The sequence below is a fragment of the Rhinopithecus bieti genome, unplaced genomic scaffold, assembly GCF_001698545.2.
Source record: "Rhinopithecus bieti isolate Rb0 unplaced genomic scaffold, ASM169854v2 scaffold_13742, whole genome shotgun sequence".
NCBI classification, from domain to species: Eukaryota; Metazoa; Chordata; class Mammalia; order Primates; family Cercopithecidae; genus Rhinopithecus; species Rhinopithecus bieti.
The window spans coordinates 69,196-86,465 of NW_016807807.1; the positions used below are offsets into that span (position 1 = coordinate 69,196).

The following is a 17,270-nucleotide window of genomic DNA, read 5'->3' on the forward strand; positions in this document are numbered from 1 at the left end:
TTAATGAGTTTAGTTCCACTTAACAAAACAAATTCTGAGACTAAATTTCCTAGATTATTTCTTCAAATTTCTATATCTTATCACCTGTATGTATCCAGTAAGAGCAATTATATGGAAGTAGCAAATGACCTAAAAAGACTGTCTTGAAGCTAAACCCTGAAATTACATTTATTTTTAATGTTCACAAACCCTGGATCCTGCCCTTTTATTTTATTCTTCTTTCCATCAAATGAGCCTGCCTTAGTCTGTTTCGGTTACTATAACGAAATACCATAGACTGGTGGGTTAGAAATGACAGAAATTTAATTCTCACAGTTCTGTACTGGGGAATCCAAGATCAAGGCAACGACAGAGTCCGTGAGGGCCTCCTTCCTTCATGGACAGCAGCTTTGCCTCTGTAACCTCACATTGCAGAAGGGACTAACTAGTTCTCTAGGGGCTCTTTTATGAGGGCACTAATCTTATTCTTTCAGGCTCTGTTCTTAGGACCTAGTCATCTCCCCCTAACCCCCTCTCTTAATACCTTCACCATGGGGGTTAAGACTTCATTCAACATTTGAATTTAAGGAGATACCAACAATCAGACTATAGCAGAGCCTAATGTCTTTACATCAAGGAAGTAAAAGTATTTCTTATTTATTTATTTATTCATTTATTTATGAGATGGAGTCTTGCTCTGTCACTCAGGCTGGAGTGCAGTGGCAGGATCACGGCTCACTGCAATCTCCACATCCTGGGTCAAGCGATTCTCCTGCCTCAGCCTCTGGAGTAGCTGGGACAATAGGTGCACACCACCATGCCAGCTAATTTTTGTTTGTTTGTTTGTATTTTTTAGTAGAGTTGAGGTTTTGCCATGTTGGCCAAGCTGGTCTCAAACCCCTGACATCAGGTCAGGCCTACCTTGGCCTACCAAAGTGCTGGGATTATAAGCATGAGTCACCATACCCAGCCAGTAAAAGTATTTTAAATAAAAATAAAAAAGTTTAATGTGTCTCTGAAAATAAAATAATAAACAGATAGTGATTCTGAATCTTTGCTGTAGTTTTATTTTACTCTACAGTTGTAACATTATATTATTTGTCATAAAAATCAATGGTTTATCATCGTAACCTTTTGTGAATAATAATTTGTTCTTTCTTAAACATTAAGATGAGTTAAACTCTAACCAGATTTCAATACTCAGGAAGACAACTTTATAGTTTTTTATTGTTTTCTCACATTTGCAAATATATTAGCTATATATGGGGACTGGGTTATGTATATGGCATTGCTAAAGTCATGTATCATTAGGGTTAACAGTAATTTACTGTAAAGGCTGTGGTCAAATCACCAAATTAAAAAGATTTTTAAATGGGAAGAAAGGAATAAATTTGAAATAAATGTAACTATGTCACAGTTTTAAGAGTTCTTTTACTATACTAAATACTTTATATGAAGCAAATACAAAAACTTGTCCTTTGCAAATCTCTGTCCTGACCCAAGTTCTACTTTGAGGCCATATTCAGGATTCGGCCACATCTCTTAAAACAAATAAACTAAAATGAAAGCATAAGTGATTCAATGCCATAGTGCATTAGTGATTGACAAGACTTTCATTAAAGGTTTGGCTGAAAGATAAGTAATATGGTGTACATTTCATTGTTGTGGACAATAATCATTTCATAAAAATCCATATCAGCTATTTCTGTTCCTCCCGCATGGTTCTCTTTTCTATCAGCTCTACTCTGAATTGCTTTCACTGGCTTTCCTTGATATTTCAAGATCTCTAAAATTTCCCCCTATTAACCCAAGCAAGCCACTCTGACTTCATGCTATTCCATCCAATGAAATAAAATCTCCTTTGAAGCAGTTCTGAAACCATCTCTGGTTCCCAGCCATGTGGCTTTTTCCGTCATTTAATGATCAGAATAAGTTAGATAGATAGAGAAATTACTTATTGTGCTCTTCTGAAAATAAAGTAAGTATTTTTAAATCATCATTCATAAACTTCTCCATTTCTTTTTTTTTTTTTTTTTTTTTTGAGATGGAGTCTCGCTCTGTCGCCCGGGCTGGAGTGCTGTGGCCAGATCTCAGCTCACTGCAAACTCTGCCTCCCGGGTTTACGCCATTCTCCTGCCTCAGCCTCTCCAGTAGCTGGGACTACAGGCGCCCGCCACCTCGCCCGGCTAGTTTTTTGTATTTTTTTAGTAGAGATGGGGTTTCACCGTGTTAGCCAGGATGGTCTCGATCTCCTGACCTCGTGATCCACCCGCCTCGGCCTAACTTCTCCATTTCTTATAAACCAGGTAATAACAAACAAGGTATTATTTTCCCCATTTTTCAGAGAAAAGACAGAAAGGTTATCCTGCCAAAGGATATCACACTACATATGATGAAATGGCTCACTGAAGCTCCATTCATTCTATTTATCATTGACAAAGCTGGTAAGATAAAAGCTACATATTCCAGGCCATCGTATAGCATGGAGTTTGCATGTAAATTTGATGCCACCAGTTAGATATACTCCCATGAGTTTAGGAAGGTGATGATGAGGCTGTTTCTCCTGATCAGCAAGTTCCTGGCAACATGAAGATATTCTTCAGCAATGTTTCAGGATCAGATAAAACACCAAAAGAAAAAAAAAAAAAAAAACTTTTGAAGACATTGGAAAGCTACTGAATCAACTGAGATTAAAAAAACTCTTCTACTGTTTCTCAATGGGGGCTTGATCTACCACAAGTTACTCCATCATAATCAGAAGGAGACTTACAGAATGACACAAAACTAGCCCATCATGGGAACTACTTCAGGTGAAAATGCCACTGAGGATATTGCCAAAACTGTCTCTTACACGCAGCAATCCAGAAAGTGGAAGTCAATGGTAGGTCAGTTGAAAATATGTAGACTGAAGTACAAAGTGAAACACGGCAAATACAGAAAAAGCAGTAAGGCCAGAGGCGGTGGCTCACACCTGCAATCCCAGTACTTTGGGAGGCCAAGGTGGGAGGATCACATGAGCCCAGGCGTTTGAGACCAGCCTGGGCAACACGGAGAAACCTCGTCTCTACAAAAAACTACAAAACATTAGCTGGATGTGGTGGTGTACGCCTGTATTCCTAGCTACCTGGGAGGCTGAAGTGGGGGGATTGCTTGACCCTAGGAGGCAGAGGTTGCAGTAAGCTGTGATAGTGCCACTGCACTCCAGCCTGGGCAACAGAGTGAGACCTTGTCTCAAAAAAAAAAAAAAAAAAAACTTCATTCTGCTTGGCATTCTGCAAACGCCAAGCAGAATGAATATAAACAAAAATATCTCTGTGTACATCATAACAAAACTACTGAAAACCAAAGGAAAGATCAAAATCTCAAAAACAACGTGGACAAATAGACGTATTACCCTAGTACCTTTTGACTTATCATCAGAAGCCAGAAGACAATGTAATTACATCTTAAAAGTCCTGATAAAAAATATCCAACAACCTGGATTTCTATACCCAGCAAATCAAATCCTTCAAAACATGGAGGTGAAATAAAAATGTTTTGGAAAAACAAAAATAAACTCTGTTGTCAGCAAATCTAAACTAACAGCAATATCAAGTGAAATTCTACAGGCAAAAAGAAAAGGATTCCAGATAAAAGGACAGAAAAGCAGAGAAAAAAGAGCAAAGGAAAGAGTATCACAATAATAATGTCTTATTATTCCCTTATTTAATTCCATTTACCAAAAGGGTATTCTACCAAAAGGGGCAAATGGAATTAAACTATTATAATATCAGAGTATTGTCAAGGACATGGTAAAGTGAAACTTTATATTGCAATCTCGAGGTTAATCATTAAAAGATTTAATATGAATATATAAGTAACAATAGAGTCTATTATATTTAAAATATTGTATTAATTCAAAATAAGGCAAAGACGGAGAAACCGAAATGTAAAGCGAATTGAATAAAACAATAGTAGCAAGAAAATGAATAAACCCAAATATGTCAGTATCTACATAAGTTTAGCAAGAAGATAAAATGCTCCTAAGCAACATATAGCCAATAATATACTTCCAAAATATGTAAAGCAAAATTGATAAAACTAAAAAGGAGGAATAGAAAAATCTATAACCAGAATTGGAGGCTTTATCAGCAACTGATAAAACAAGCAAACAAAATAATTGACAAGCAAAATATTAGAATATAAGGAATTTATAATTAATCTATTTAACAAATATAAGAAACCACAACATGACAGACTATGCATTTTTTCCAATACACATGGGATATTTCCCCAAACTAACAGTAAGATAAGCTAAAAAGAAGGTTTCAACAAATGAAAAGAATTGAAATCTTTCAGAGTATGTCTTCTGACCATAATGAAATTATGCTTTAAAAAACCCAAAATATATATATGACTAAAATCCTCAACTTTTGAAAATAAAGTAATATACATGTAAACATAAGGAAGAAATTTAAAAATAATCAGAATGTATTCTGAATGAAAATGATAATAAAACATAACAAAACTTATGAAACTAAGAGTTTCATAAGCTTAAAGGAAAATTTATAGCTTTCAGTTCTCATATTAAATAAAGAATGTTGAAAATCAAGTTTTAATTATTCATATCAAGACATTAGGAAGAGAATACCTAATGAAAAGCAAACAAAGCAGCAGAAAGAAAATGAAGATAAAAGCAGAAATTAATGAACAAAAAAAATCAATAAAGCCAAAGGTTAGTTATTTGTACTAATTAATATAATGGATAGACTTCTAGCAAGTCTATCCATCAAGCGAGAAAGAGAAAATCTACAAATTCCAATATTTGGAATGAAAAAGATAATATTATGGAAAGCACTGACATATAATAAACAAGTAAGAGAAACTAGTAAAAAAAACTTTTTTTCCAATAAGTTTGAACATTTACTTTAAATAGTTAATATTCTTTAAAGAAAAAATATCCAGCTTAATAGGTGTATAGGTCTATTTCTGGATTTTTGTTGAAGGCCAAAAGAATGAGGGTAGTGCAAAACTCAGTATACCACTGGAGGCTATATGAGTAAACAGCAAACTGTTCTCATGAAAGCAGGATGTTTTCCTGCCCAGAAGGAATGCTGAGGGCAGTCACGACCCAGGCACAAGTGTTTCTTATCTGAAGCCCGGTAGTAATAATATGAACCTGTGATCAATCAAGCAGCTGACCAATCGTTAGCTCCTCCTCCCTGCGCTTTCTACCCAATAAATACAAAGGGCTGTAGAAGCTCAGGGCAGCTACTTTTGCTCACTAAAAGCACACAGCCCTCTTTTTCCCCTGGCCCCTTTCTTTAAAATAGTTTCTTTTGTTTTAAGTTTTCATTTCTGCATTCATGCCTCTTTGTTCAGTCTCGTAATGGTGGTCTCAAGTAGTAACAGTTACAACTATCGTAGTGACGGTCTGAAGTAGTAATCAAGGTAGTCTGCCACAGATTTTCAATTATGTTTCTTTAATCTGTGTCTCTCCTGCCACTTATATAACATAACCTTCACTACTATAGCCTTGTAATGAAAGAATAATTCAGAAGAAATGGAAAACCTGAATGCCTCTATATTTAATAATTTGATTTTTAAAACCGTTTTGCAAAGATATATCCTGGCCCAGTAGGTATCACTGGTGACTTTTTAAAAACAATTCAGTAACAAATAGCACCACTGTTACATAAAATCACATAGAAAAAAAGGAAAGAAGACTTCACAACGTATTTTATGAAGCCAACATAACTTTGATATGAAGACTTGACAAAGATATTATAAAATAATTACTTGCCATTTCTTTCATAAACAAAATATTTTAATTAGTGAAGAAAGTCCAATAATTTATAAATACATGATAACAAGTTTGTGACCCTAGGAATATAAAAATGGCTTGAAAAAATAAGTAAATATAGATGCAAAAGAAGTGTTTGATAAATTTCAATATTATTGATATTTTATTTTATTTTTAACATATCTCTTTTTTATAATTTCAACTTTTATTTTAGATTCGGAGGTATGTGTGCAAACTTACTACATGGGTAGATTGCATGATGCTGAGGTTTGGGATACAAATGACCCCATCACTCAGTTAGTAAGCATAGTACCCAATAGGCTATCTTCAGACCTTGCTCCCCTCCTGGTCTCCTCTCTCTAGCAGTCCCCAGTGTCTATTGTTCCCATCTTTATGTCCATGTGTGCTCAGTGTTCAACTTCCACTTATAAGTGAGAACATACAATATTTGGTTTTCTGTTCCTGCATTAATTCACTTAGGATAATGACCTCCAACTGAATCCATGTTGTTGCAAAGAACATAATTCTATTCTTTTTTATGGCTGTATAATATTCCAAGGTGTACATGTACCACATTTTCTTTATCCAATCCACCACTGATGGGAATCTAGGTTGATTCCATGTCTTTGCTATTGTGAAAAGTGTTGTGATGGACATAAGAGCACTTGTGTCTTTATATAGAATGATTTATTCTCCTTTGAGTACATACCCAGTAATGGAATTGCTGGGTCGGATGGTAGCTTTGTTTTATATTCTTTGAGAAATCACCACCCTGCTTTCCACAATGGCTGAACTAATTTACATTCCCATCAACAGTGTATAAGTGTTCTTTTGTCTCTACGTCCTTTCCAGCATCTGTTATTTTTGAACTTTTAAATAATAGCCATTCTGACTGGTGTGCAATAGTATCTTACTGTGCTTTGACATGCATCTCTCTGATAATTAATGACATTGAGCATTTTTTCATATGCTCATTGGCTGCTTATATGTCTTCTTTTGACAAGAGTCTGTTTTTGTCCTTTGCCCTCTTTTTAGTGAGGTTAGCCATTTTTTTCTTGTTGAATTGTTTAAGTTTCTTGTGGATTTTTGATATTAGAACTTTATTAGGTGTAGATTGCAAATATTTTTTCCCTTTCTGTAGGTTGCCTGTATACATTGTCAATAGTTTCTTTTGCTGTGCAGAAGGTCTTTCGTTTAATTAGGTCCCACTTATCAACTTTTGGTTATGTTGCAATTGCTTTTGAGAGCTTAGTCCTGAATTTTTGGCCAAGACCAACGTCCAGAATGGTATTTCCTAGGTTTTCTTCTAGGATTTGTATAGTTTGAGGTCTTACATCTAAAGATTTAATCCATCTCGAGTTAGTTTGCTTATCTGGTGAGAGGTAGGAATCTAGATGCATTCTTCTGCATATGGCTAGCCAGTTATCCAAGCTTTCTTGCCAAACTGTGAATAAAAGAGAACTTCCTCAAATTGGTAAAGACTTTTTTAATTTAAAAAAATTCTTAATGGTGAAATGTTGAGAGTAAGGTGAAGATAAAGATACCCATTTTAACAATTTCTCTTCTACTTAGAAGTGGAGAATGAATGAATGTTATGAAGTAAGAGAATGAAATAAGAATTGTAAAGACCAGAAAAGGAAAGATATTATTTGCAGACATCACATTGTATATGTAGAAAATCTGAAAGAATTTACAGGCATATTGCAACTAATAAACAAATCAACAAAAGTTCTAAAGTACAAAAAGATGTAAAAGTAAGTGTATCCTAGTATACCAAAAACACACAAAAGGAATGTGTATTTTGGAAACAAAAAATACGACAATGTCCAGAAATAAATCTAACCAAATATGTCCTACAATATCTCTGCATTATTATGTTAATCTAAATAGAGGTATATATCATGTGTGCATCTCAGTAGACTTAATAAAGATTTAAATTCTTCCAAAAACAATCTTTAGAGTCCACACTCAACACAGGGTGTCGAACCAAGTCTCAGAAAAGTTGTGTGTAGGTATGTTTTAACTTGACAAGCTGATTCAAAATTTTGCACAGAAATGCAAAACTAAAAACAGTCAAGGCAGTTATGAAGAAGAAAGCCAAAGGACTTATACTACCCCAAATTAAGATCTAACACAAAGATGTAGTAATTAAAGTTGGGTGCTGTGGGCAGTAAGAGAGACAAATAAACCAAAGGAACTAAACAGGAAAATCTCAAAACACATCCCCACACCTTATTAGGGTGCAAAGAGAAAAGAAACGTCTCTTCAAATAATAGTTCTGGGTCAATTACACATTCACATGAAAAACGTCAACACTGATTCCTCCTTCACAGTTGATCAAAAGTAGACTCCAGATAGACTGGAGATCTGAGTATGAATAGTAGAACAATTAAACTACCAGAAGAAAACATAAGAGAACATCCTCGTGACCTTGGAATGAGCAAAGATTTCTCAAGTACAACAAAAAAGCTGTAGTTACTAAGAAAAATACTGATAGACTGGACAATAATCGATCTGTCTCTCAAAAGGTACAATTAAAAGAGTGAAATGTTGGGTCTGTGCATTGGGAGAAGATATTTGAAATAATCACAACTCACAATGGACAAACACCCAGAATATGTAAGTAACTTCTACAAGTCAAAAAGAAGAAAACACTGTAGAAAACTGTTTCACAAAAGAAAATATCCAAATGGCCACTCAACATATAAAAAGATGCTTGAGGCTGGGAGTGGTGGCTCACTCCTGTAATCCAAGCACTTTTGGAGGCCAAGGCAAGGCAGATCACAAGTCAGGAGTTCAAGATCAGCATGGCCAACATGGTGAAACCCCATCTCTACTAAAAATACAAAACTTAGTTGTGTGTGGTGGTGGGCACCTATAGTCCCAGCTACTTCGGAGGCTGAGGCAGGAGAATCACTTGAACCTGGGAGGCAAAGGTTGCAGTGAGCCAAGATTACGCCACTGCACTCCAGCCAGGGTGGCAGAGTGAGACTCGATCTCAATAAATAAATAAATAAATAAATGTTTGATTTCATTAATCATTATGGAAATAAAAAGTGGAACCACAATATAGGGTCGTAACATACCTATAAAACTCTCTTACACATCTTAGGGGTTTATAAATTGGCACAACCACTTTGAGAAACTTTTTGGCAATGTCTGCTAACTCCACACAACCAACCAAAAACTAGAAACTGCCTTTCAATAGTTGAATAAAGTAAAAGCAAATAAAGGTTTATTTACACTATGGAATTCTATTAAGAAAGAATGAAATACAACTGCATACAAGTTGGATGAATCACCGAGACAAACTGAACGAAAGTAGCCAGACACAAAAGGGTACACACTGTATGATTCCATTTATGGTCCAAAAAAAGAACAGTGTTTGAAATCAAAGTAGTGTCTGTCCTTGATGTCAGGAGAAGAAGGGAGTAGATCAGGAAGGAAACATAAGGGGGACTTCCTGGGAGAGAGTGATGTTATTTTTCTTAATCTGGGTACTGGTTGCAAAGATGTCTTCACTTTGTGAAATGTAATCAGTTGTATTCTTATAATTAGCATGCATTTCTGTTCATCTGCTATTCTTCAGGAAAAAGCCTTTTAAAAGATTAGTAACAATACTATGTGTAAAAACTTGTCAAGGGATTTTTTTTTAATGAAAGACTAGTAAACGGATAACAAAAATTTACATTTTCCATCTTGGAAGCAATATATAATGCCACTTGTTCACTGATGAAAAGATAGGCTCCACTTTAATAATAAAAGTGCTGTTTTTTGGGGTGATATGAAAGTGTGCTTGCATCCTATCTGAGCCACAGAATAGGTGCAAACTGAGCTGCAGTCAACTAAAAATCCAAATTCCTGAGAAAGAGCTCCGATTGGCTCAGCTTTTTAGGGTATCTTTGGCCAGAGAGAAGGATCTGTTTTGTGGTCATAGATAATTTTCTGGAAATATGTGAGAAATTCCCAGAACCCCCCTCCCCCCACCCCACACACACACACAAAGAAAGAAAGAGCAGTAATTGGTGGTGGATTCATTTGGGTTTGTGGATGTTAACTTGATTTTCTTATTTTTTTTACCTAAGTGGCCATGTTTAGAATGTACATTTCAAGCACAGTGCACTTTTCTCCAGCATGTGTAAAAATAAGGATATATCTCAAGTGTTCTAACATCAAAAAGCAGGCAACCAGATGGATTCCAGAACAATGAAGCTGAGTTTTTCTTTTCTCCTTCACAACTTCTCTTAGCTTGGCTTTCTCAAAAAGCTGAGCCTAATGTAGAGAGCTTATGAACCATTATTTTATTAGAAGCACACTCCCACATAGCAGAAGTGAAGAACAAAGCTAGTAAAACAGAAGAGCCAGGGGAGCCGAAACAAAGACACATTATGCAGCCGGCCCTTACTAACTGTGGAAACTGAGCCCTTGCTCAGTTAGTGGAAGCATACCTGAAAAAGCCATGTGAGAAGCATGCAGTGGCTGTCCCTCAGAGGAGGCAAATACAAAAACACCTTTTAGAATATGAACGCCCCATACTTTGGGGCTGCACACACCTGGGCATTTCTGGGAAAGACGGCTGAGTGTGTGTTGTGGGCAGGAGGTGAAGGACCGCTAGGTGGCACCTGTAGAAAGACCAGCAGAACCCAGACAGAGCTAGAATGAGAGATGGCGGAGGATAAGTGGGTCTGAGGAGCCTAAGAGGAATCTGGTACAACGTCATTAGCCAGATTGGAAAAACATACTATTGTTGCTGCAGCTATGGAAAGCAAACTCAAGGAAAATTTTCATTACTGGTACCATCTGTGATGTCTTGTCCTAGAAAAGATAACACCAAATCAATCTGAATTTATCTCGTTTAATATGAGTGTATTCATTTGAACACTCTGTGTCTGAAAATCAAAAAGAAAAATTTAAAGTCTCCCTCTAGTGTCCAAACTGTTATTTTACAATTCTGTTGGCTGATAGACAAATAAATGTTGGCAACAAAATATTGTTTAATCTTGTAGAGAAAAAAAATAAGTCATTATGTGATATAAAATCATTTAATGTAAAGCAGGAATCAGTCATTTTTTTGTAAAGGTTATAGGGTAAATATTTTAAGCATTTTAGAGCACATATAGTCTCTGTTGCATATTCTCCTTTGTTTTGGTCTGTCTTATTTTAGCAACCCATTAAAAACATAAAAATAATTCTTAATACACTGACCGTACAAAGCAGACCAGACTAGATTGCAGTTTACTGACTCCCATGAGGATGCCACCTATTGCTAAAAGATACATGTAGTTATTTCTATATATATTTAGAACTAATATTTATTTACTTATTATATGGTATATACATATTTTGATATGTATGTTTATAAAATTAGGAGGCATGTTGTCTTTAATGGCAAATAGTTATTATGCCAATTGCTTTACAAATATTCTTTGTTTCTTTTCTTTTTTTTTTTTTTTTTTGAGACAGAGTCTCGCTCTGTGCCCAGGCTGGAGTGCAGTGGCCGGATCTCAGCTCACTGCAAGCTCCGCCTCCCGGGTTTACGCCATTCTCCTGCCTCAGCCTCCTGAGTAGCTGGGACCGCAGGCGGCCGCCACCATGCCTGGCTAGATTTTGTATTTTTTAGTAGAGACGAGGTTTCACCGTGTTAGCCAGGATGGTCTCGATCTCCTGACATCGTGATCCACCCGTCTCGGCCTCCCAAAGTGCGGGGATTACAGGTTTGAGCCACCGCGCCCGCCCCTATTCTTTGTTTATAATGGTTTATGCCTAGGTTAAAATTCTGAAGAATCCTGACATTTTGGCAGACTCCTGGTATTTAAAAGAAACTTTATCTCACGCAGAAATTCTTAGCACAATATTTCTAAGAGAGAGTCTTTTTACGTCTGGCCAAAATGTTTCCATTATACTTCTTTTCAAGACTTCCTGTCTAATAACTAGATGGCTCTAGTTGTGTAAATTTCTGAATTGAAAACAGTTTGTTAAAAATTCATTTAAAATTTTGATCTGCATGTGGTAATTTTGCCCTTAGAAGGTGCTGAAGACTGGGCCCAGAGGCTCACCCCTGTAGTTCCAGGCAGGCAGATCACCTTGAGCTCAAGAGCTTGAGAGCAGCCTGGGCAACATGGCGAGACCCTGTCTCTACAAAAAATACAAAAAAGTAGCCGGGCATAGGGGCCTGTGGTCCCAGATACTCCAGAGGCTGAGGTGGGAGGATCACTTGTGCCAAGGAGGCGACGGTGAAGTGAGCAGAGATCAGATAGCGCCACTGCACTTCAGCCTGGATTACAAAGCAAGACTATCTCTAATCATCATCATCATCATAATAGTGCTCAAGCATGTCCACTCCTTCTTCGGTGTTTATGATTTCTAACATATTTAAAGATGTTAAAATCCCCCACCGGATTTCCCAGATTTCCCTTCATCTGAGAGTTTTGAGATACCATAAGCAACCAGGTTGTAGAACCCTGTCTTGGAATTTGCTGTTTCAGACACAGTGCCTGGTTTTAATAATTATTAGCCTTATTACTTTGAATAAGACACTTAACACTCCCTGATCTAGAGAGAAGCAAAATGGCACAGTGGTTAAATCCAAGCACTCCAATCACGAAAACGGAGCTCAAATCCCTACTACACCTCTTCTAAGCTGCAGATTACTTCCCACCACTGTACCTGTTTCCTTGTCTATAAAATATGAATACTGATAGCACTAACATCATACGTTTCTTGATAGGCTTATTGGTGCTAACTCATGTCAAATGTTTACTTAGTGACTGGAACATAAAAACTTCCTAATAATGATTTATAATTTCATGTATTTTATCAATAATTATTTGTACATGTAATTTTAGTGCCTGATTAATATTGCATCATAAAGATGTGCTATGACTCATTTAACAAATTCTAGCAATGAGATAATTTTTCAGTTTTGCCATTTTACTTCAACAATGCAATAAACATCTTTGTATATAAACTGTGGTCTCTAAATGAATTAATATTTGTTTTCAGATGTACAATTATTGGGTCAATAAGTTTAGACTCATGGTCGCACAAGGCTCAATTATTTTAAGAAATTTATGCCAATTTGACATTCCATCAACAATTCTTGAACATCTAAATGAATCTTCATCAGTATTAAGTATTTTTAAGTGTTTGCTAATTATTAGGGGTATCATTAATTCTTTTTGGATAGCAAGTAACTCACCTCTCTGGAAACAGTTTAAGCTAAATGGTGTAAATTCTTCAGGACTATACATGTGTTTTAGAGCTATGAGATGTCTTCTGGTAAAAATGAATAAAATGAAACAAAGTTTCTTTTTTAATTGTTTACTGAATATTTTATATATCTATTTGACCACATTAAATCATTTTCTACTCTTACTTAAATCTGTGGCATCATTTGCTTTTAGTAATCTATAAAAATCTGCCAAATCCCATTTTCTAATCTAGGAGATTATATTTTGAGGCATTTCTTCCTATAGACTGCCTGAATTTCTACTATGCCTATCTTCTTTAGATTAAGGGAGAGGGATTTTTTGAAAATATAGCTACAGGGATCATGTGCATATTGATTAAATGCTGAGATAATTTTAAAGACATTTTACTCCTTTCCGACACACAAACTGGCCTAAATTAAACAGATTCCCAATTAAATATATATACTGTTACATAGTATTAAAGATACACATAATGAAAGTTAAATGAAAGTATGTAATGAGGGTAGGTACCAATGAAAACATTAAAACTCAGGCAAGGCCCAGTGTGGTGGCCCAAGCCTGTAATCCCACCACTTTGGGCGGCCAAGATGAGCAGATTGCATGAGCTCATGAGTTCAAGATCAGTCTGAGCAACATCGTGAAACCCTGTGCTACAAAAAAAAAATTTTAAAAATTAGCTGGACATGGTGGTGCATGCCTGTAATCCCAACTACTCAGGAGGCTGAGGTGGGAGGATGGTTTGAGCCAGGGAGCTAGAGGTTGCAGTGAGGTGAGATCCTGCCACTGCACTACAACCTAGGTGATAGAGCCAGACATTGTCTAAAAGAAAAAAAACAACAATAACTCAGGCAAAGTAATTACCAAATATCATAATATATTATGTGTCTAAAAAATAAATTAAAAGTATATTTTTAATTTTTTGTTAATTCATAGCATGCATATATAATAGTGTCATACTCAATATCATTAGTCACAAGGGAAATTCCTGTCATACCAACTAAAACAGTCAACAGGACAGGTGGGAAATCACCCAGGTAATAAAACTTTACTCCAAGAATGTAACTCTTTGCAAGCCTGCATACCAAAGCTGTCTGCTGTAACCTGAAGTCAGTTTAATCCAATGGCTGCTGAAACAGCCTGCTGTGATTCTAAGAGTAGTTTTACCCAACATTGTCATTTACCAATCAGAACTTACCAGCTCCCAAAAATGTTACTAGTGCCAGTGCACTTTCTTTCAGAACACTGTGTAACATTCCTCCTTTTTATAAAACTTTGAATCTTGTCTTTGTTCTTCAGACATACTAAAGACCACACAGTCTGTGGTATGTCCCAAATTGCAATTCTTGTTCCCAAATAAAACATTTCAAATTTAGAAATTTTCCTTTATATTCAATTTGACTTTGACAACTGATAAACAAAATGTAGTATAAAAATGCAATGGAATATTTGCCATAAAAAGAAATGAAGTACTGATATATACTACTACATAGATGAACCTGAAAACAGTATGCTATAGAATGAGGAGCAACTGATAATGGGTATAACGTTTCTTTTATGGGGTGATAAAATATTTTGGAATTAAATAGTGATAATGGCTGCAAAACTCTGTGAATATCCTAAAAACCACCTAAGTGTATACTTAAAATAGTGTATTTTGGTGTCAGTGGAATAGTGAGGGAGAAGAAAAAGAAAAATCAGTTAGGCAGATAGCTGCAGGAAAAATACAGCAGTCTGAGGAAAACTCAGACTGCCCAGGGACAGAGAGAGAAGGAGACAAAGTCCAGCATAGAAGCCTTTTGTTTTTTGTATGATTAACAGACTCCCAGGAAAAAGTTTCCTCCCCTTTTCAGGCATATACACTGTGGGCTCCATGGGAACTTGTACAGGGAGGGGGGTTTACCTAAAACAGACCCACAGTTATACAAACAAGAGATGCTGCACTTGGTGTACTTGCAACTGCATAGATAAGGAAAGTTATACAGACAACTTTACAAGTAAGAGAAGTTACTCAAACAGCCACAGAAATGAGAGGAGTCTCCCATAAAAGCTTTTGCACTCAATTGTAAAAGTAGCAATGGGCTCAGGCTCCCTTCTCCACTGCAGAGAACTTTCTTGTTTCACTAATTAAACTTTCACTCCAACCTCACATTTTCTGTCCAGCTCCTTAATTTTCTTGGTTGTGAGACAATGAGCTCAGATAGCACCTCAGACACGAGACCACTGACCACTGACCTGTTTCAATAGGACATTTTGACATGGCAGAATAGGAGTCTCCTTACTCTACTCCACCCACAAACATATCCAATAAATACATATTCATAGATGACTTCCCTCTGACAGAAAGTCAAAACCAGTTGAAAACTACTACCCACTGGATAACTGAGAAAATATCCACATCATAAATGATGACGTTAAAAACATGAAATGTGGAATTAGGGACAGTAAAAATACAGTGTGTGTGTGTATGAGATCAAAATTAAGGTGTTATTGGCTTAAAATAACCAGTTATAAGATGTTTTGTGTATCCCTCAAGGTAATTACAAAGCAAAACCTATAATAGATAAACAAAAGAAATATATATCCAAAGCATATCACTACATAAAGCCATCAAACCACAAAGAAAGAAAACAAGAGAGGTAGAAAAAAACAAAGAATCTTAAAACAACTAGAAAACAATAAACAAAATGGAACTGGCAAACTTTTACCTGTCAATAATTACTTGAATGTAAGCAGATTAAATTATTTCATCAAAAGGCATCTAGTTACTGAATGGATTAAGAAAGTGATAAGAGCTACATATATTTTGCTTCCAAGAGACTCATTTTACCTTAAAAGAAACTCATACTCTGAAAAAATGAAAAAATGATATTCCATACGTCCTTGGTCAGTGGGGGAAAAGTACCCCACTGACTCTGAAGAGCAAGGAGGAGGTGAACCCACATTCCTCTCGAGATCTAACCCTCAGTGTCAACCGCCCCTAAGGGAGGGAAAAGCACAGCCCACCAAAGCCCTGCTTTGTGTTAAGGAGAACACAAGCATGGCAGCAGACACTGACGTGGAGAGGGAATCATCTATTCCTCACTGCCCCACTCTGAGTGTGCACTGTTGCACACTCAGCAGTGACTCTTCTCATTGGGGCCCAGAGAGTGTGGAGTAAAAGAGTGTGCTCCTCAGTCTTCTCCAGCAGCTCCCACCCCACTGAAGGCAAATGCACACCGAGGAAAGGCACATTTTGTGCTTCTTCATTGACATTGGCCCATCCCAACTTGTTGGAGCTTACTCTTAAGTAAGGACTGCAGCCTAGATTAAACAACCAAATGAAATTACCTTACTATAACAATTAATATCTGAGAAAGCTACAAAACTAACTGCAGCCAAGAAACCCATACAGAGCCTTGGCATCCTGAAAGCACCACAAAACAAAGCCATGTAATCATCTACAATATACATCACAGTAATACCTCCAAGGGAAAAAAAAAGAGTAAAAAATCAGGAAGCCAAATTAAAACAACAGTAAATTCAAGGAAGAAAGTAGAAGGAGAGAGAAGGAGAAGAAGGAGAAGGAAAGTGTCAGCTCCTCCACTGGGAAAGAACCACCACAAGAATTCTGGCAAGACAATGAAAACACACACACACTCACACACAGTGTTTCCTCAGGATCTCACTAACTATTCAGCAATAGATAGTAACCAGAATGAAATGTCTAAAATGACACATATAGAATCCATAATATGGATGAAAACAAATTCAATGAGATCCAAGAGAAAGTTGAAATGTAACACAAAGAAGCCAGAAAAATGATCAAAGATTTGAAGGACCTAACTGTATTAAAAAATGAATAAACAGAACTGCTGGAATTAAGAAGTTCAAATTAAAAAAAAAAAGATTTCAAACAGTCATTTGAAGTCTTAACAACAAATGAGACCAAGCAGAAGAGAAATATACCAGAGCTTGAAGACTGGTCCTTCAAATAAACACAGTTGGACAAAAATAAAGAAAAAAAAAGTTTAAGTAAAGAAGTCTTACAAGATGGCCGAATAGGAACAGTTCCAGTCTCCAACTCCCAGCATGAGCGACACAGAAGACCGGTGATTTCTGCATTTTCAACTGAGGTACTGGGTTCATCTCACTAGGGAGTGCCGGACAATTGGTGCTGGTCAACTGCTGCAGCCCGACCAGCGAGAGCTGAAGCAGGGCGAGGTATCGTCTCACCTGGGAAGCGCAAGGGGGAAGGGAATCCCTTTTCCTAGCCAGGGGAACTGAGACACACAACACCTGGAAAATTGGGTAACTCCCAC

At 36.6% G+C, this 17,270-nt stretch overlaps 1 long non-coding RNA gene across 1 annotated transcript in view; it reads right to left on the minus strand.

Moving 5' to 3' along the window:
• Positions 1 to 17,270, minus strand: part of LOC108536787 (uncharacterized) — a 76,472-nt gene that overhangs the window by 13,975 nt on the left and 45,227 nt on the right. The gene's annotated exons all lie outside the window — the stretch shown is intronic.